The 22,392-nt window shown below is 40.2% G+C and overlaps 1 long non-coding RNA gene across 2 annotated transcripts in view; it reads right to left on the bottom strand.

The window, feature by feature from the left end:
* Positions 1–16,332: 16,332 nt before the first annotated feature.
* Positions 16,333–22,392, bottom strand: part of LOC143648624 (uncharacterized) — a 46,528-nt gene continuing 40,468 nt past the window's right edge. For both annotated transcript variants that reach the window (XR_013158675.1, XR_013158676.1), the window contains 2 exons: positions 16,639–16,694; positions 16,333–16,437 (listed from right to left, as the gene is read on the bottom strand). This is a non-coding gene — a long non-coding RNA (uncharacterized LOC143648624). The remainder of the gene's footprint in view (positions 16,438–16,638; positions 16,695–22,392) is intronic.

Genomic DNA, 22,392 nt, shown 5'->3' with positions numbered 1-22,392 from the left:
TGCAGAAAGTAATCACCCCAGGGAAAGTTGTTGGAAACCAGAGCCTGGAGAGAAGACAAGCAGAGATCACCCTGTGCCTTCCCATGTAAGAAAGAACCTCAGTTGGAAGTTAACTGCCTTTCTTCTGAAGAACTATATGTTAACTAAATAAATCCCCTTTGATTGAAAGCCAATCTGTCTCTGGTGTGATGCATTCCAGCAGCTAGGAAACTAGAACAATGAGAATACAACATATCAGAACTTACAGGATGCAGCAGAGGCGATGCTGAGAGGGAAATTTATTGCCTGAATTGCCTATATTAAAGAAGAAAAAAGATAAAAAAAAAATGGAGGACCTAACTGCTCACCTGGAAGAACAGCAAACTAACCCTAAAGCAAATAGAAGAATAGAAATAACAATGATTAAAGCAAAGTTAAGTGAATGGGAGAACAAAAGAACAAAGAGAATCAACATAACCAAAATTGGATATTTGAGAAAATCAATAAAATTGATGGACCACTAGCCAGGCTGACAAAGAAAAAAAGAGAGAGGATGCAAATAAACAAAATCAGAAATCAAAGGGTGGTCCTTACCATGGACTCAAAAGAAATAATAAAAAAATCATAAAAAGGATACTATTAACAATTATATGCCAACAAACTAGACAACTTAGATGAAATGGACAAATTCCTGGAAACACATGAACAAACTACACTGACTCAAGAAGATTTCAACAAACTAATAACAAGCAAAGAGATTCAATCAGTCATCAAAAATCTTCCATCAAAGAAGAGCCCAGGGCCAGATGGCTTCACAGTGGAGTTTTATCAGGCATTCCAAAAAAAAAAAAAGCTAACACCAATACTGCTCAAATTTTTCCAAAAAAATTCATGAAAAAGGGACACTACCTAACTCATTTTATGAAACTAACATCACTTTAATACCAAAACTGGGTAAAGATGCTAAAAGAAAGGAAAACTACAAGCCAGTCTCCCTAATAAATATAGATGCAAAAATTCTCAACAAAATACTAGCAAATCAAATTCAATGACACATTAAAAGAATTATTCACCACGACCATGTGGAATTTCTACCAGGCATGCAAGAATGGTTCAACACAAGAAAATCAATTAATGTAACACAGCATATTAACAAATCAAAAGGGAAAAATCAGGGGAGCCAAGATGGGAGCTTAGCAGGGAGGAGCCAAGATGGCAGCTTAGCAAGGTGTGGGATTTAGTTAATCCTCTAGAACAGCTACCAAAAAACCAGGAACAATACAGAACAGCTCCTGGGGCCACATCAGTAACCAGTGTACCCCAGTCTGGACCAGCTGGACCAGCTGCAAGCATGCCCAGAACCATGAGTTCTCCAAGCCATGGCAGCTGGTCCCCTCCCCCACAGGCTGCTTCCCAGAGGGGAAAGGAAAGACACTTTACCAGCAACAGGAGCTGAGCCCAACCAAACGCCAATTGTGGAATTAATTCACAAATTCTGACTACTAAAAATAGGCCCCCAGCTCAGGTGAACCTGGTCAAAGCAGAGGTCACTGATTTTTGCCCTGGCACTAAGGGGGCAGGGTTGATGGAAAAAGAAAAATAAAAACAGAGGATGTTGTAGCTATGTTTCTATGGAGGCTTGGCTGCCCCTGGATACAGTGGCAGGGCTTCTCAGGCTGCAACTGCCCCAAGCATAGGCAGAAACAAGCTTGTTTGAGAGCTTGTCTGGAGCTGGTGCCTTCCCCATGGGAGGGGTGAGACCCAGCTCAGGTGGAATCCTTCCCTCAAGGAATTCAGACCCCAGGCTTGGTAATTTGAAGCCATTAAAACAAGCCTATAACCTCTCCTCTGTCTTCACCACTCCCCCAGCAAGGAGAGTCTGCCAAAGTTAAAGGTGCCACATCATCTTATGCTGGTGGGACCTGCAGTCAGACAAGTGCCACATACTGGGCAGGATAAGAAAAACAGAGCCCAGAGACTTCACAGGAAAGTCTTTCAACCAGCTGTGTCTCACCCTCAGGGAAAACTGACACAGGTGACTCTTTCCTCCTGACACGAGGCCAGTTTGGTCTTGGAAAATCCGGCTGGGGTCTATAATACCCAAGTAGACCCTCCTAAGGGTGGGGGGGAAAAGGCACCATACAGGCAGGGCAAGAAACAAGAAAACAAAAACTGAAAAATTCTCCTCTGTTAAACAAAACCTAAGCTAGTGCCAGAAAAAACTGAACTGAATGTCAAAGAATAGACAGACAACAAATTAAACCAGCAAGAAAACCCTAGGTAAAATAAGTGAAAGCAATCTCCAGAATAAACTAATTAAGGTAATTAAATGCCTAGATGCCAGCAAAAATAACATATCATACTAGGAAAACTGAAGATATGGCCCAGTCAAAGGAACAAACCAACAATTCAAATGAGATACAGGAGTTGAAAGAATTAATTCAGAATGTACAAACAGACATGGAAAACCTCATCAAAAATCAAATCAGTGAATTGAGGGAGGATATAAACAAGGCAAGGAATGAACAACAACAAAAAAACAAATCACAGAACTTATGGGAATGAAAGGCACAATAGAAGAGATGACAAAAACAATGGAAACCTACAATGTTAGATTTCAAGAGACAGAAGATAGGATTAGTGAACTGGAGAATGGAACATCTGAAACCCGACAAGCAAAAGAAAATAAAGGGAAAAAATGGAAAAATACGAGCAGGGACTCAGGGAATTGAATAACAATATGAAGCACATGAATATACGTGTCATGGGTGTCCCAGAAGGAGAAGAGAAGGGAAAAGGAGGAGAAAAACTAATGGAGGAAATTATCACTGAAAATTTCCCAACTCTTATGAAAGACTTAAAATTACAGATCCAAGAATTGCAGCGTACCCCAAAGAGAATAGATCCAAATAGACGTACTCCAAGACATTTACTAATCAGAATGTCAGAGGTCAAAGAGAAAGAGAGAATCTTGAAAGCAGCAAGAGAAAAGCAATCCATCATCTACAAGGGAAGCCGAATAAGACTATGTGTAGGTATCTCAGCAGAAACCATGGAGGCAAGAAGACAGGGGGATGATATATTTAAATTACTAAAAGAGAAAAACTGCCCACCAAAAATTCTATATCCAACAAAATTGTCCTTCAAAAATGAGGGCAAAATTAAAACATTTTCAGACAAAAAATCACTGAGAGAATTTGTGACCAAGAGACTGGCTCTGCAAGAAATACTAAAGGGAGTACTAGAGGCCAATACAAAAAGACAGAACAGAGAGGTGTGGAGAAAGTGTAGAAAGGAAGACTATCAGTAAAGGTAAAAAGAATAAAAATTAGATATGATATATAAAATCTAAAAGGCAAAACGGTAGAAGAAAGTACTACCCATACAGTAATAACATTAAATGTTAATGGATTAAACTCCCCAATCCAAAGACATAGACTGGCAGAATGGATTGAAAAAACGGGACCCATCTATATGCTGTCTACAGGAAACACATCTTAGATCCAAGGATAAATATAGGTTGAAAGTGCAAGGTTGGGAAAAGATATTTCATGCAAATAACAATCAGAAAAGAGCAGGAGTAGCTATACTAATATCTAACAAATTAGACTTCAAATGTGAAACAGTTAAAAGAGACAAAGAAGGACATTATGTATTAATAAAAGGCACAATTCAGCAAGAAACAAAACAATCATAAATATTTATGCACCCAGCCAGAATGCTCCAAAATACATGAGGCAAACACTGAAAAGAGAAATAGATACATCTACCATAATGGTTGGAGACTTCAATTCACCACTTTCATCAATGGACAGAACATCTAGACAGAGGATCAATAAAGAAACAGAATTTGAATAATATAATAAATGAGCTAGACTTAACAGACATTTTTAGAACATTACACCCCACACAACAGGATACACCTTTTTCTCAAGTTCTCATGGATCATTCTCAAGGATAGACCATATGCTGGGTCACAAGGCAAGTCTCAATAAATTTAAAAAGAATGAAATCATACAAAATGCTTTCTCAGATCATAAAGGAATGAAGTTGGAGTTCAATAATAGGCAGATGCCAGAAAATTCACAAATATGTGAAGGCTCAGCAACACACTCTTTTTAAAAAAAATTTATTAATTAAAAAAATTAACAAAACAAATGACACATTAACATATATAATCACCAATTCACAATATCATCACTTAGTTGCATATTCATCATTTTTAGAACATTTGAATTAATCAGGAAAAGAAATATAAAGACAATAGAAAAAGAAACAAAAGGAAAACAGAAAAGAAAAAAAAAATTATACCTACCATACCCCCACCCCTCACTTTCACGGATCACTAGCATTTCAAACTAAATTTATTTTAGAATTTGTTTTCCCTGTTATTTATTTTTTCAACAACATACTCTTAACCAGTGGATCAGGAAGAAATTACAAGAGAAATCAGTAAATATCTTGAGGTAAATGAAAATTAAAACCCAATACATCAAAACTTATGGGATGATGGGTGGGCCACGGTGGCTCTGCAGGCAAGAATGCTTGCCTGCCATGCCAGAGGACCCAGGTTAGATTCCTGGTGCCTGGCCATGTAAAAAAAAAAAAGAAAAAAGAAAAAAAAACACTTATGGAATGCAGCAAAGGCAGTGCTAAGAGGGAAATTTATTGCCCTAAATGCCTATATCAAAAAGAAGTAAGGGCAAAAATCGAGGAATTAACTGTCCACTTGGAAGAACTAGAGAAAGAACAGCAAACTAACCCCAAAGCAAGTAAAGGAAAGAAATAATGAAGATTAGAGCAGAAATAAATGAAATTGAGAACATGAAAACAATTGAGAAAATCAACAAAACCAGAGCTGGTTTTATGAGAAAATCAATAAGATTGATGGACCCTTAGCAAGACCAACATAAAGAAGAAGAGAGGATGCAAATAAATAAGATCAGAAATGGAAGAGGAGACATAACCACTGACCCCACAGAAATAAAGGAAGTAATGACAGGATACTATGAACAACTTAATGCTAATAAACACGACAATGTAGATGAAATTGACAATCTCCTAGAAAGGCAGGAACAACCAACTTTGACTGGAGAAGAAATAGACGAACTCAACAAACCAATCACAAGTAAAGAAATTAAATCAGTCATTAAGAAGCTCCCCCAAAAGAAAAGTCCAGGACCAGATGGCTTCACAGGTGAATTCTGCCAAACATTCCAGAAAGAATTAGTACCAATCCTGCTCAAACTCTTAAAAAAAATTGAAGAGGAAGGAAAGCTACCTAACTCAATCTAGGAAGCCAGCATCACCCTCATACCAAGGCCAGACAAAGATATTACCAAAAAAAGAAAACTACAGATGAATCTCTCTAATGAATATAGATGCAAAAATCCTCAACAAAATTCTAGAAAATCGAATCCATTAAAAGAATTATACATCATGACCAAGTAGGACTCATCCCAGGTATGCAAGGATGGTTCAACATAAGAAAATCAATTAATGTAATATACCATATCAACAAATCAAAGCAGAAAAACCACATGATCATCTCCATTGATGCAGAAAAGGCATTTGACAAAATTCAACATCCTTTCCTGTTGAAAACACTTCAAAGGATAGGAATAGGAGGGAACTTCCTTAAAATGATAAAGGGAATATATGAAAAACCCACAGCTAACATCATCCTCAATGGGGAAAAACTGAAAACTTTCCCCCTAAGATCAGGAACAAGACAAGGATGTCCACTATCACCATCGTTATTCAACATTGTGTTGGAAGTTCTAGCCAGACCAATTAGAGAAGAAAAAGAAATACAAGGCATCAAAATTGGAAAGGAAGAAGTAAAACTCTCAGTTTGCAGATGGTATGATACTATATGTAGACAACACTGAAAAATACACAGCAAAACTACTAGAGCTAATAAATGAATACAGCAAAGTGGCAGGTTACAAGATCAACACTTAAAAATCTGTAGTGTTTCTATATACTAGTAATGAACAAGCTGAGGGGGAAATCAAGAAAAGAATTCCATTTCCGATTGCAACCAAAAGAATAAAATATTTAAGAATAAATTTAACTAAAGAGACAAAAGACCTATACAAAGAAAAGTACAAGAAATTGTTAAAAGAAATCACAGAAGACCTAGATGGAAGGGCATATCGTGTTCATGGATTGGAAGACTAAATATAGTTAAGATGTCAATTCTACCTAAATTGATTTACAGATTCAATGCAATACCAATTAAAATTCCAACAACTTACTTTTCAGAAATAGAAAAATCAAAATCAAATTTATCTGGAAGGGCAGGGTGCCCCGAATAGCTAAAAGTATCCTGAGAAAAAGATATGAAGTCGGAGGTCTCATGCTACCTGACTTTAAGGCATATTATGAAGCTACAGTGGTCAAAACAGCATGGTACTGGCATAAAGATAGATATACTGACCAATGGAATTGAATAGAGTATTCAGATATAGACCCTCTCATCTATGGACAATTGATCTTTGATAAGGCAGTCAAGCCACTCACCTGGGACAGAACAGACTCTTCAATAAATCATGCCTAAAGAACTGGATATCCATACCCAAAAGAATGAAAGAGGACCCATATCTCACACCCTATACAAAAATTAACTCAAAATGGATCAAAGACCTAAACATTAGATCTAAGACCATAAACTGTTAGAAGAAAATGTAGGGAAATATCTTATGAATCTTATATTAGGAGGCGGTTTCCTAGACCTTACACCCAAAGCAAGAGCACTGAAGAAAGAAAGAAAGAAATGGGAACCCCTCAAAATTAAACACTTTTGCACATCAAAGAATTTCGTCAAGAAATTAAACAGACAGCCTACACAATGGGAAATAATATTTGGATACGATATATCAGATAAAGGTCTAGTATCTAGAATTTATAAAGAGATTGTTCAACTCAACAACAAAAAGACAGCCAATCCAATTACAAAATGGTCAAAAGACTTGAACAGACACTTCTCAGAAGAGGAAATACAAATGGCCAAAAGGCACATGAAGAGATGCTCAACTTCCCTGGCTATTAGGGAAATGGAAATCAAAACCACAATGAGAGGCAGGCCGCGGTGGCTCAGCGGGCAAAGTGCTTGCCTGCTATGCCGGAGGACCTCGGTTCGATTCCCGGCCCCAGCCCATGTAACAAAAACGGAGAAACAGAATACAATAAAACAAGGAAATGTTTAAAGATGTTTCCCTTTCTTCCTTCCTTCCTTCCTTCTATCCTTCCTTCCTTCTCTCTGTCTTTCCTTTAAAAAAAAAAAAAAAAAAAAAAAAAAAAAAAAAAAAAACCACAATGAGATATCATCTCACACCCACCAGAATGGCCATTATCAATAAAATGGAAAATAACAAATGGTGGAGAGGATGTGGAGAAAGAGGCACACTTATCCACTGTTGGTGGGAATGTCAAATGGTACAATCGCTGTGGAAGGAAGTTTGGCGGTTCCTCAAAAAGCTAAGTATAGAATTGCCATATGACCTGGTAACACCATTGCTAGGTATCTACTCAGAGGACATGAGGGCAAGGACACAAGCAGACATTTGCACACCAATGTTTATAGCAGCATTATATACAATTGCCTAGAGATGGAAACAGCCAAAATGTCCATCAACAGATGAATGGCTAAACAAACTGTGGTATAAACGTATGATGGAATATTACACAGCCGTAAGACAGAATAAAGTTATGAAGTACGTAACAACATGGATGGACCTTGAGGACATTATGCTGAGTTAGATTAGCCAGAAACAAAAGAACAAATATTGTATGGTTTCACTGATACGAACTGACATTAGTGAATAAACTTGGAGAATTTCATTGGTAACAGAGACCATCAGGACATAGAAATAGGGTAAGATATTGGGTAATTGGAGCTGAAGGGATACAGATCGTGCAACAGGACTGATTGTAAAAATTCAGAAATGGATAGCATAATACTACCTAACTATAATACAATTATGTTAGAACACTGAATGAAGCTGAATGTGAAAATGATAGAGGGAGGAGGACTGGGGGCAGAAATGAAATCAGAAAGAAAGATAGATAATAAAGACTGAGATGGTATAATCTAGGAATCCCTAGAGTGTATAATGATAGTGATTAAATGTACAAATTTTAAAATGCTTTTGCATGAGGAAGAACAAAGGAATGTCAATACTGCAGGGTATCAAAAATAGATGGTAATTCATATTTTAAGTTTTTAACTTACGTGTGAATCTAAAGCAAAAAAAATGTTTATTTGGTACAATATTTATATTTTGACTAGTGCAGTTCCTAATATAACTTATGTGGACAGCTTAACTGGACACCATAAATACATGGAACGTTGAGTAGGGCATAAGATTTTGTAGGTTTGTCCAGAGTGATGCCCCAATAAATGCCAGGTTGATTTGAACAGTGAGTAAAAAAGTATTTGCAAAGTCTGCTTCGGGGAATGGTGAGAAAGGGGGGAAAATTCAACTTCCCCAAGTGGAGAATTCTGGATATTCCCACAAGCGGTGGGGACAACCAAAGCAATAGGCTGAGCCCCCAATCCTGGGGTTTGTTCATATGAAACTTAATCCCCAAAGGATTGGTCAAGCCTACTTAAAATTAGGCCTAAGAGTCACCCCCAAGAGAACCTCTTTTGTGGCTCATATGTGGCCTCTCTTTCCAGCCAACACAACAAGCAAAAACTCACCACCCTCCCTCTCTTTATGTGGCACATGACTCCCAGGGGTTGGACCTTCCTGGCAATGTGGTACAGAAATCCTAGAATGAGCTGAGACTCAGCATCAAGGGATTAAGAAAACCTTCTTGACCAAAAGGGGTAGAGTGATATGAGACAAAATAAAATGTCAATGGTTGAGTGATTCCAAACTGAGTCGAGAGGTGATCCTGGAGGTTATTCTTACACGTTAAATAGATATCACCTTGTTAGTCAAGATATAATGGAGAGGCTGAAGGGAACTGTCTGAAAATGTAGAGCTGTGTTCCAGTAGCCATGTTTCTTAAAGATGATTGAATAATGATATAGCTTTTACAATATGACTGTGTGATTGTGAAAATCTGAAGCTTCTTTTATCTACCTCATCAACATCTGAGTAAAACATACAGAATTAAAATAAATAATAGAGGGAACAAATGTTAAAATAAATTTAGTAGATTGAAATGCTAGTGATCAATGGAAGGGAGGGGTAAGGGGTATGGTATGTATGAATTTTTTTCTGTTCCCTTTTTATTTCTTTTTCTGAATTGATGCAACTGTTCTAAGAAATGATCATGATGAATATGCAACTATGTGATGATATGAATTACTGATTATATATGTAGAACGGTATGATCACATGTTAAGAATGTTTGAGTTTGTTGTTATATTTTTTAAATATTAAAAAATTAATTTAAATAAACCATTCCAGTTCTTTTATATTGCATTCTGACAGCTAGCAAACTAATACACATTCAATGAAATCTGTCATAACACCATCTGGGTATAAGCTAAAGAGACTAAATTGCAGAGTTAACATATTAAAATATTAAAATGTCCACTGAGAAACAAAAAACTATAAGACATAAAAAAGCTGGTAATGATGGCCCATTAAAAGGAGTAAGATAAAACATCAAAACTATCAAATAAAAAAACTAGATATGGTTATACCAGAAAAAGACTTTCAAAAAATGGTCTTGCTCTTCCATCACCAGGGTTTCTGGATGACAGATAAAACAAAAAGCTAAACTGTGGGCAGGCCACACAGCAAAGAACCAAAACCTGGATAAACTCATTATTGAAATAAAGAGCAAGTTTGTCATCAAACGCATGACAGAATGGATTGGTAACTGGATAGAAAATGGACGGAAAACAGTTTCCGGAAAGGATGTTTTCAACAGAGCATGTTTTGAGAAGATTGATCAAGCTTCCCAAGGAATGGATATCCAGTGGTGGGTCCTTGGTTCCATAGTGGAATTCATGGACATATGAAAGGAACATCTAGATGTAATACCTTTCACAAAGGATGTCTTCATGCTGAGAGAAATAGGAAAATGGCCTGCCCCACCTCCCCACAGTCCTGTTTGCTAAATCTCCCACATCCTGGCTCCTTCTTTAAATCCCAATAAGCACAAGTTAAGTTTTTCATTCCTCTAGGCCTGCCCATTTCCCCAAATCTACATCCATAAGGGGTTGTAACCGTAACCTCAGACCTCCCTAAGGGAGGGTCATGTCTCTTCTTAATTGGATTAGCTTTCACACTCAAAACTGTAAGCCCACAACTCCCAGCCAATGGGGAACAGGTGAGAAAGGGTAGGGGCATTTGCATCAGGGGACCTATATAATCTTTGTTACTGTGCAGAGCCGGCACACTCGCCTGTTTCTGCTTATTCGGTGTGTGACCTTTCTCATGAAAAAGAAATAAAACAGTGCCTATCTCTGATTTAACCTCTTGTCTTTAGAAATCTTCTTTTGGGTAGGTGACTGTCACCCCATTCAGTTGGGGACTTGTCCTGGATCTGGGGGCCAGGGAAAGGTGCTGAAACTCCCTCTTTGATGGGTCTCCTGAAGTTTTACGGTGCCGCTAGGTGCGGAAATGCTCAGAGGCGTCTCCTCGCCATTGAACCTGAAGAATGCAGAGGTTGAAATGACACAGAAAAGGTCCAGGTCGTAAAACTGGAGAAAGACTGAGACAAGAGGAGTAACGCAAGTCTGTGCACAGACCCAGGTAAAGGATCTTGTGCCTGGGGCCTGAGTGACTTGGGTGAAAAGGGACTTGATTCCGAAAGATCCTATTGAGTCTGCAAGGTTGAGCACTAGAGAGACCATGGACAAGATACAGGGCAGGAAGTAGGATTCAAGGACCGGTGACCCCTCGGAAGTCTCAGAAGTAAAAATGGGAAAAGTCAATTCTAAAAATAGCTGGCAGGAAACTTTGTCAGAGGTACTAGACAGTAATCTATTAGGGACAAAATTGAAAAATTGGGATGATCTTTCAAAATATAGGGGCAAAAGTAAAAAAACCATGAGAAAATACTGTTGTTTAATTTGGGCTGGAATTCCCCTTAAGAGTGAAGTGGTTCATTGGTCAAAGTTCTCCTTTACCGAGGACTGGGTTTGCCGGGCTGTGGTAACTAGTGTGCAAGTGCAAGGAAGAATGTTCCTATGCTGCCCTCTGGCTTCCTGAGTCAGGACAATATGTCCTGTCAACCAAAGAAGAAAAAGCCAAGGAGACAGAAAAGAGCAGGAAAAAGAAAAAGAGGGGAGGGCATGGGATCCTCTCATGTTACCTTCCCCTTATGTGTCCCCTTCTGTACCATCACCTGCCCCAGTTCCTCCTCAACCTCCAGCACCTCCATCCCAAAATTCAGGTGTTGAAATGGAGGGCCCAATTCCCCTTCCGGCCCCTCATGGCCCCCTTAGGAAAGAATTCAGACAGCTAGTTAAAGATCAAGAAGATTTCCCTGTCGTAGGAGTGATTTAACAATGTCCTCTTAGGGAGGTTCCTCTAGGACATGGAGAACTTGGATTTGTAAATGCTCCTCTGAGCAGCACTGAAATAAGAGGTTTTAAAAAGGAAATGAAAAACTTGCTAGAGGATCCATCAGGCTTAGCTGATAAGTTTAACCAATTCCTTGGTCCAGATATCTGTACCTGGGCTGAATTAATGCCTATTTTGGATCACCTTTTCTCTGGGAAAGAACAGGGACAAATCAGGCAGATGGCTATCAAAGCCTGGGGTTATAATCAGTCAATGGCCCAAGGGGACCTGAAGTTCCCCCTCCAGGATCCTAATTGGGACCACAACGATGCTGCCCATAAAGACATCATGAAAGATTTAAGGAGCATGATCATTCAGGGAATGCAATATGCTGTTCCTAAAAGCTAAAATTTAAATAAAGCTTCAGAAGCAAAACAAGACTACAAACAGACCCCTATAGTCTTCCTAAATAGACTAATGGAGTTAATGAGAAAATATTCAGGTCTAGAAGTAGATGATCTGGCAGCCCAAAATTTACTCAAAGTTTATTTTGTGACTAATTCATTGTCTGATATTAATAAAAAGTTGAGAAAGATAGAAGGATAGGCCAACAAACCGCTGGAGTATTTATTGTCAACAGCCCAACAGATATATGTTAAGAGGAGTGAAGAAGAAAAAAGGGAACAAAGGTCATGATGCAGGTTCTAAAACAACAACAGGAGAAGCAAACTAAATTAATGTTACAAACTGTACAAACAATGACCAGCACCATTCAGAGACCTGGCGCTAGGAGAGGTAGGGGAATTCCCTCTCAGGAACTTGGCAACCGAACATGGTTTTCTAACCAAAAGTGGGGTGTGCTATGCTGTTCTAGTTTGCTAGTTGCTGGAATGCAAAATACCAGAAACAGAATGGCATTTATAAAAGGGAATTTAATAAGTTGCTAATTTACAGTTCTAAGGCCGAGAAAATGTCCCAATTAAAACAAATCTATAGAAATGTCCAATCAAAGGCATCCAGGGAAAGATACTTCAAGTAGTTCAAGAAGGCTGATGAAGTTCATGGTTTCTCTCTCAGGTGGAAAGGCACATGGTAAACACAGTCAGGGTTCCTCTCTCATCTGGAAGGGCACATGGCGAACATGGCATCATCTGCTAGCTTCCTCTCCTGGCTTCCTGTTTCATGAAGCTCCCTGGGAGGCATTTTCCTTCTTCATCTCAAAGGTTGCAGACTGTTGGACTCTGCTTCTCGTGGCTATATTGTTCTGCTCTGCTCTCTCATGGACTCTCTGCTTTGTGGTGCTGCAGCATTCTCTGCTCTATCCGAATCTCTTTCATTCTCCAAAATGTTTCCTCTTTTATAGGACTCCAGTAAACCAATCAAGACCCACCCAAATGGGTGGAGACATGTCATCACTTAATCCATCTTAACAACCACTCTTGAATAAATCACATCATCCAGGGAGATGATCTAATTACAGTTTCAAACATACAGTATTGAATAGGGATTATTCTACCTTTATGAAATGGGACTTTGATTAAAACATGGATTTTCTAGGGGGCGTACTTCCTTTCAAACCAGCACACATGCCTCCCACTAACTTGTTATAGTTATGGGAAAGAGGGTCATTTGAAGAGAGACTGCCCAGAAGAACAGGAAGAGCAGAAATCTTTTCTCTCATGGAGTTAGAAGACTGAAGGGGTCAGGAGTCCAAGTTAGACCCCCACCCGGGGCCCTTTGATAGATCTTAAGGTGAGGAGTAAAACAAAATGACTTTTTAAATTTTTTAATTGATAGGGGAGCAGCCAGATCCTCCCTTATGCCCTGCTTCAAGAGGCCAGGTTAAGCGCGGAAAAGCTCATAGTCTCAGTGTTAATAGGGAAAATTTTCATTGCTCCCTTTGTAAAACCATTACAAATTGAATATAATCAAAAGCAGTTTCTCTTCATCCTGGAAGCAGGGATCAATCTGTTAGGTAGAGATATGACTACAAAACTGGGTCTAAGCCTAACCGGAAAAGGAACGAAAATTATCCCAACCTTGCCTCTCTGATTGTGTGTCATGAGGAAAGAGGAAGATGGATGAATTAACCCAAAGTTTGGGCCGGACCCCCAAATAGGGGCAGAGTACATATACCCCCTCTAAGGATTAAGGATTAAACTGAAGGAACAAGGGCAGGTAGTGAGAGTGAGACAATATCCAATATCTCTTGAGGGTAGAAGAGATCTTCAACCAGTGGTGATGGCACTCCTAGAAAATGGCCTTTTAGAACCTTGTCAATTTCTGTCCAACCCTCCCATCCTTCCTGTACGAGAGTGGCGGGACGTATAGATTGGTTTAGCACCTGAGGAAAGTCAATAAGATTGTTCTGCCCTTACACCCTGTGATCCCTGACCCTTACACCTTAATGGGTAAAATACTCCACAGCAGTGCATGGTTTAGTGTAATTTATTTAAAAGGTGCCTTTTGGGCCTGTCCCCATCACAAAGAAAGCAGGGACTTGTTCACCTTCGAATAGGAAGATCCAGAAACAGGGAGAAAACAGCAACTGAAGTGGTGTGCCCTCCCGCAGAGATATATGGAAGCCCCTTACCTTTTTGCCAAGTATTAGAGACGATATTAGAATTTTTTCCATCCTCTCCAAAAGTCACTCTATTACAGTATGTTGATGACCTATGGGTGGCAGGAGACAAGCACCCGGCAGTGGCTACAGATTCTGTAAGACTTTTAAATTTCTTGGGAGAACAGGGGTTACGAGTATCAAAAAGTAAACTACAATTTGTGGAGAGGTAAAATACCTTGGACACCTAATTAGCTAGGGAAAAAGATGTCTCAGTTCTGACCAAATCTCAGCCATTTTGCAACTTGAATTACCCAAAATAAAAAAAGAACTAAGAAAATTTCTTGGACTTATAGGGTATTGTAGGTTATGACTACACCCATCTCCTAGAAGAAGCTCTAAACCAAGTCGACTGGGACCAGGAAGGGGAGAAAAATGCCTACTTGCTTAAAAAGACACTCCAGTTGGCCCCAGAGCTAGCTCTCCCCTCATTAACTAAACTTTTTCATTTATTTGCCAATGTAGATTGGGAATAGCTCTGGGGGTGCCGTCTCAGGCTTGGGGAGGGTTAAAAAGACCCATAACTTTCTCGTCTAAAATGCTGGGCCCCATGGCCAGGGGCTCACCAACTTGCATTCAGGCAGTGGCAGCTACTGTGACACTGGTTGAGGAAAGTAAAAAATTAACCTTTGGAGGAAGGCTTGTAGTGGGCATCCCACATCAGGTCCGTATTGTCCTCAGCCAGAAAGCTGGTAGGTGGCTAACTGACTCCTGGATTTTAAAATATGAGGCAATTTTATTAGAAAAGATGGTTTGGTAATAACTATGGATCAAAATTTAAATCCTGCATGTTCCTCTGGGGAGCAGGAAAAAAAAAGTCTGGGAGGGGAAGAGCATAATTGCATGGAACTAAAAGAATACCAAACAGAGGTGAGAGAGGACTTGCAGGAAACCCCTCTGGCTTTTGGAATTAACTTCTTCATCGATGGCTCCTCCCTGGATGGTAGAGAGGAACGAGTATGCAGTCATAGATGGTGATAGGTTGGCTGTGGTGGAAAAGGGGCACCTACCCAACTCCTGGTTAGCCCAAACGTATGAACTGTATACCTTAAACCAGGCCCTACGGCTGTTAGAAAACCAGGAAGGAAGCATTTACACCGACTCCCAGTATGCTTGGGGGGTTACACATGTTTCTGGAAAAATTTGGAAGAAAGGGGAATGATAATGAGCAAAGGAAAAGAACTGGTGAACACCAATCTAGTTAGTCTAGTGCTACAAAATCTACGCCTCCCAGACTCCATGGCCATCATACACGTAAATGGCCATCAAAGGGAAAGTATGTTTGAGGCAAGGGGAAATAGGTTGGCAGATGAAGAAGCAAAAAGAGCAGGAGTAGAGGAACAAATTGAAACTCCAATAATGGTTTTAATATCCAGTCTGCCCATAGAAATTAACAAACCCAGCTTTAATAACAAGGAACTAAAGGGAGTAAAAGTGAAGGGGGGAACCAAAACTAAGGATGGGAAATGGGTTTTAAAGGATGGTAGAGAAATCATAAATCAGGCACTCACCAGGGGAATCCTAAACAATCTCCACCAAGGCAGCCACTGGGACATTCAGAATTTAGACAATACTGTCCTGACTCATTTTGTGTGCATGGGGCTGTTCTCTGTGGCCCGGCAAGTGGTGGATGGATGCACAATCTGTAAAAAAAAAAAAAAAAACAAACAAAGTCTAAGAAATAAGACTCTGGGGGGAGGGGGTGACCTCCAGGACTCAGGCCTTTTCTAAGTATTCAGGTGGACTTCCCTGAGGTACTGGTGATGGGAAAATTAAAATTTCTCCTGGTAATTGTCGATCACCTCACTTCCTGGGTGTAAGCCTATCCCATTCCTCAGGCCACTGCGCAAACTATAGGTAAAATACTGTTAGAGCATGTTATTCCAAGATATGGGCTCATTGAAAACATTGACTCAGATAATGGAACTCATTTCACAGCTCAGGTCCTGCAAGGGTTAATGAGAGCATTGGAGATTAACTGGGACTTCCACACTCCTTGGCATTCTCCTTCCTCAGGGAGAGTAGAAAGAATGAATTGGGAACTCAAAAAAGCAACTACCAAATTATTGTTAGAAACTGGCTTGTCATGGACCAAATGCCTGCCGCTAGCATTACTAAGAATTAGGGTAAAGCCTAGAAGAGATCTTGGCTTGCCCCATATGAAATTTTATTTGACCACCCTTATCTGGCCAAAACAGGGTCACTTTTACAATGGGAAAATAAAGACAAATTTTTAAGAAACTATGTACACTCTCTTGCCTCAACAGTCTCTTCATTACAGAAAAAGGCCTTCCTTGCCCAAACTTCTCCTGTGGGCTTCCTGGTCCACCAGCTCCAGCCTGAAGACTGGGTCCTCATCCATACCTGGAAAGACAGCAAGTTAACTCCAGCCTGGGAAGGCCCATTCCAAGTCCTGCTAACCATGGACATCCAGGAAAAACAGCAGAGAAGGGATAGACCCACTACACTCGTGCAAAGGGACCCCTCTCCATTTCCATACCCAGACCTGAAACTCCTCTCTCCTGGACTGTAACCATCAATAAGAAAAAAAGCCCTGCATCTTACCTTCAAAAAGGGTTCTCAAAAATAAGTGGTGCCCCTTCTCCTGTTTTGGTGGGTCACTATAAATAAAAATACAGATTGGATTAATTATATTTACTATAACCAAGAAAGTTCATAAATTATACAAGAGATGCCATATGGGGTATTTCTCAATAATTGGATGCAACAAGTCAGATGGCTTGGGAAAAATAGACTAAGGTTAGACATGATGCTAGCAGAAAAGGGAGGAGTCTGCATTATGATAGAAGGAAGCTGCTGCACTTTCATTTCAAATAACACAGCACCTGATGGATCTGTCACCAGAGTATTACAGGGTCTAATGGCCCTTTCAGAAGAACTAGCTAAAAATTCTGGTGTGGATACCATCTCTTGGACCAGCTGGTTTGATTCCTTCTTCTCCAGACCCTGGTCTAAAATCATAACTACGCTAGTTGGAGTTTTTGGCATGCTTCTTATATTAACTTGCTTAATTCCTTGTTTTATCTCTCTAATTCAATGAACTGTATAAAATATGTATGTGGTTCCCATAGGTGGGGCAGGAAAGCCCAAGTCAATTATGTTGCTCAAACAAGCATCCGCCAAACCTAACAAAGGTCAAAAAGAGGATTACCTAGACCTAAATAAAATACCTGAAACTGCCTATGGTAAGTGGTGCGAGAAGAGCCCAATAAATGGTCAAGACAAGAGGAGTTGCTGAGAGAAATAGGGAAAATGGCCTCTTCTCAGGAAACAAAATGACTCAGATCTGCTTGCCCCATCTCCCTGCAGTCCCATTTGCTAAACCTCCCACATCCTGGCTCCTTGTTTAAGTCCCAATAAGCACAAGTTAAGTTTCACATTCCTCTAGGCCAGTCCATTTCCCCAAATCCATGTCCACAATGGGGCTGCAACTGTAACCTCAGACCTTCCTAAGGAAGGGTCATGTCTCTTCCTAATTGGATTAGCTTTCACACTCAAGACTGTAAACCCACAACTCCCAGCCGATGGAGGATGGGTGAGCAGGCGGAGGGGGCAATTGCAACAGGGGACCTATGTAATCTTTGTTACTGTGCAGAGCCAGCACACTCGCCTCTTTCTGCTTACCTGGTGGGTAACCTTTCTCATAAGAAAGAAATAAAACTGGCTGTCTCTGATTTAACCTCCTGTCTTCAAAAATCTTCTTTTGGGTATGTGACTGTCATCCCACTCATAACTTAATGAATCCCCTTCATAAAAACCCACCCATTTCTTTTATATTTTATATTTGATGGGGAATTACTGACAAGCCAAGTGCAAAAGGGACCTTCTACACAAACCTAATCAAATACAAAACCTTAGATGAGTGAAGGAAACCAACCTGCAAAACAACCTTAACAAAATAATAAAATGCCCTGAACACAACAGAAAATCACAAAGTATATGAAGATTAGGCAGATATGGCCAGCTAAACAACCAAATTAAAACACTGGAGGGGACATGGAATTTGGAACTACTCAAGGATATTCATAAGGACATAAAGGATATCAAGAAGATACTGGGGGGGGGCATAAACTTTAAATAATAAATAGAAAAATAGCCAATCTCACAAAGATGAAAGATACTGTTCTAGTTGGCTAGCTGCCGGAATGCAATATGCCAGAATCAGAATGGCTTTTTAAAAATGGAATTTAATAAGTTACTAGTTTACATTTCTAAGACTAAGAAATGTCCAATTAAAACAAGCCTATAGAAATGTCCAGTCAAATGTATCCAGGGAAAGATACCTTAGTTCAAGAAGGCTGATGAAGTTCAGGGTTTCTCTCTCAAGTGGAAAGGCACATGGCAAACACAGTCAGAGTTTCTCTCTCATCTGGAAAGGCACATGGTGAACATGGCATCATCTGCTAGCTTCTTCTCCTGACTTTCTGTTTCATGAAGCTCCCCGGGAGGCGTTTTCCTTTTTCATCTCCAAAGGTCACTGGCTAGTGGGCTCTCTGCTTCTCGTGACTATGTTGTTCTTCTTTGGCTCTCTCTGAATTTCTATCATTCTCCAAAATTTTTCCTCTTTTATAGGACCCCAGAAACTTATCAAGACCCACCCAAATGAGTAGAGACATGTCGTCACCTAATACAGCTTAACAACCCCTCTTGATTAAATCACATCTCCAGGGAGATGATCTGATTATAGTTTCAAACATACAGTATTGAATAGGGATTATTCTGCCTTTATGAAATGGGATTTAGATTAAAGCATGGCTTTTCTAGGGGACATACATAGTTTCAAACCAGCACAGATACGTAGATCAAATAAAAAATATACTAGAGACCCACAACAGCAGATCTGAAGAGGTGGAAGAAAGAATAAGTGAGCTAGAAGACAGAACAACTGAACTTGAGCACACAAAAGAACAAACAGCTAGAAAAATGGAACTGGATTTCAGGGAAATGACTGGCAACATGAAGAGCACAAATATAAGAATCGTCAGTGTCCCAGAGGGAGAAGAGAAGAGTAAATGCCTAAGAAAGTTAGGAAAAGAACTAATGAGGGAAAACTACCCAACTACTATAAAAGATAGAAATATGCAAATCAAGGATCCCAATGAACCCCACATAGCATAAATCCAATTAGGCCTACTCCAAGACACATACTAATCAGATTTTTCAAATGTTGAAGAGAAGAAAAAGTCCTGAAAGCTGCAAGAGAAAAGCAATTCACAAGGGAAATCACATGACTGAATTTGGTCTACTCAACAGGCACCATGGAGATGAGAAGGCAGTGTATGAGATATTTAAGATTGTGGATGAGAAAGACTTCCAGCCAAGAATTCTTTATCCACTCAAGTTGTCCTTCAAAATTGAGGGAGAGATTAAAATCTTTTCAAACAAAGGCTAAGATAATTTGTTAAGAGACCTGCCCTACAAGAAATACTAAAGGGGGTCTTGTCGGCTGAAGAAAAAAAAAAAAGACACAAGAGGAAAGTCTGAAAGAGTGCACGGAATTGAAGAGTATTAGTAAGGGTAACTTACAGGATAAAAAGAGAAAGAGGGAAGAGAATAGATAGATCTAATTAGTAAAAACTAAAGAGTAAGATGGTAATCTCAAGAACTATTCTTACAGTAAATAACTTTGAATGTTAGTGGACTAAGTTTATCAATTAAAAGAGACAGATTGGCAGAATGGATTAAAAACATGATCCATCTATATGATGCTTACAAGAGACTCATCTTAGACCCAAGGATACAAATGGATTGAAAGTGAAAGGATGGAAAAAGATCTTCTATGCAAGCTGTAACCAAACAAAAGCAGGGAGTAGCTATATTAATATCAAATAAACTTTAGATGAAAAGACATCATAAAAGATAAGGAAAGACACAACATATTAATAAAAGGGATAATTCACCAAGAAGAAAAAGCAGTCATACATGTTTTTGCTCCCAATCAAGGAACTCTAAAGTACATGAGGAAAATGTTATCAAAGCTGAAAGGAGCAAGAGAAAGTTCAACAATAATAGTAGAAGACTTCAATATACCACTCTTCTCTATAGATAGAAAAAACAGACAGAAAATCAACAAAGAAATAGAGAACTTAAACAATATGATAAAGGAATCAGACCTAATGGACATATATACCCCGAAACACCAGGATATACATTCTTCTCTAGTGCTCATGGAATGTTCTCCAGGATAGATCATATGCTGGGACACAAAATGGGTCTTCATAAATTAGTAAGATTGAAATTATTCAAAGTACTTTCTCTGACCACAATGGAAAGAAGCTGAAAATTAGTAACCAAAGAACCAGAACATTCACAAATACAAGGAGATTAAACAACACACTCTTAAATAACCAGTGGGTCAAAGAATAAATTCCTAGAGAAGCTGGTAAATATCTGGAGGTGAATGAATATGAGAATAAAACATATCAGAACTTATGGGATGTGGCAAAGGCAGTTCTGAGAGGGAAATTTATTGCCATAAATGGCTATATTAAAAAAACAAAATGACCATATGAAAAAATCATAGCCAGCATCATACTCAATGAGGAGCGATTGAAAGCATTCCTTCTAAGATCAGGAATGAGACAAGGATGTTCTCTGTCATCACTATTATTCAACATTGTACTAGAAGTTCTAGCTAGAGTGATCAGGCAGGAGAAAGGAATAAAAGGCATCCAAATAAGAAAGGAAGAAGTAAATTTCATCATTTGAAGATAACATGATCCTATATTTGGAAAATCCTGAGAAATCTATGATAAAACAACTTGAGCCAATAGACAGTGTTCTACTTTGTAAGCTGCCAGAATGCGATATACCAGAAATGGAGTGTCTTTTTAAAAGAGGAATTTATTAAGTTGCAAGTTTACAGCTCTAAGACTGTGAAAATGTCCAAATTAAGGCACCAACAAGGGTTACCTTCACCCAAGAAAGGCCAATGAAGTTTGGGGTTTCTCTCTCAGCTGGGCGGGCACAAGGCAATATCTGCTAGCTTTCTCTCCCAACTTCTTGCTTCATGAAGCTCCCCTGGGAGTGTTTTCCTTCTTTATCACCAACAGTCCCTGGCTGTATGGACTCTGTTGGTTCTGGTTGTTCTCTGCTTTTTCCAAAATGGCTCCCTCTTAAAGGGTTCTGAAAGCAACCCCGGTTTGAATGCACGAGACACATGTCCATGGACACCATCTAATAAAAAGTTACCACCCACAATTGGGTGGGTCCTATCTCCATGGTAACAATAAAAAAGATTCCACTGAGCAATACTGAGGATTAAAGGACGTGGCTTTTCTGATGTATATAATAGCTTCAAACTGGCACAGACAGTTTCAGCAAAGTGGCAGGATACAAAATTACTGTACAAAAACTCAATAATGTTTCTATAAACAAGTAATGACATAACTGAGGGGGAAATTAAGCAAATTAACATTTGCTCCCCCTATTATTTATTTATTTTTAATCCATATGTTTTACTTATCTGTCCATACCATAGATAAATCACATTGTGATTTATCTTACCATAGATAAGTCACGTTGTGAAAGCTGTATCATTATACAATCATCTTCAAGAAACATGGCTACGCCCTCTTTGTCTGCCGGCCCGCCGCGCGGCGCCCACGCCCCGCAGCAGCCAACCCGCCCGCCCTCCTCTCCCCTGTTTGTCCGCCGGCCCGCCGCGCGGCGCCCACGCCCCGCAGAGCCAACCCGCCCGCCCTCCTCTCCCCTCTTCCGCCTTCATCGACTCCTCAGCCACCGGCCTCGACAGCCTTGCCACCCTCACCTTTCCTCCTCCAGAACAGCTACTGGGGGAGTGGAGATAATACAGAGCAGCTCCCGGAGCCACGAGGGAGATCAAAGGGACGGCGTACCCCATCCTGGAACGGCTGACTATCTGGGAGAACCAGCTCCGGTGAGATCACCAAGGGGCATGGGCTTTCCTGGGTGGGACGGCAAGCGACCGGAGTCCCTCCCTTCCACCTTCCCAGGCCAGCTGGTAGAATTGGACAGGCGGTCCCCTTAGGCCGCGGCGGCTGGTGCCCCCACCACGCGAGGCCCCCCCGGACCAACTGAGAGAGTTGGGTCGGAAATCCCCAGACTGCGGAGAACAGTGACCAGGGGATCCCTTCCAAACACGTGACTCCCCGGTCCGCCTGGGAACAGTGCACTCTCCCGGGCTGCAACAGCTGGCGCCCTCCCGCCACGCTTGGCGCCCCGGGCCAACTAGCTAATTCGGCCGGACGCTCTCCCGTGCTGCGGCGGCCGGCGACCCTCCCCGCATTCAGAACCCCGGGCTGGCTGGCACTCTTCCAA

The sequence above is a fragment of the Tamandua tetradactyla genome, chromosome 10 (assembly GCF_023851605.1).
Source record: "Tamandua tetradactyla isolate mTamTet1 chromosome 10, mTamTet1.pri, whole genome shotgun sequence".
Taxonomy (NCBI): Eukaryota; Metazoa; Chordata; class Mammalia; order Pilosa; family Myrmecophagidae; genus Tamandua; species Tamandua tetradactyla.
Note: the sequence above shows the minus strand (reverse complement) of the source record. Positions and strands in the feature narration are given on the sequence as shown.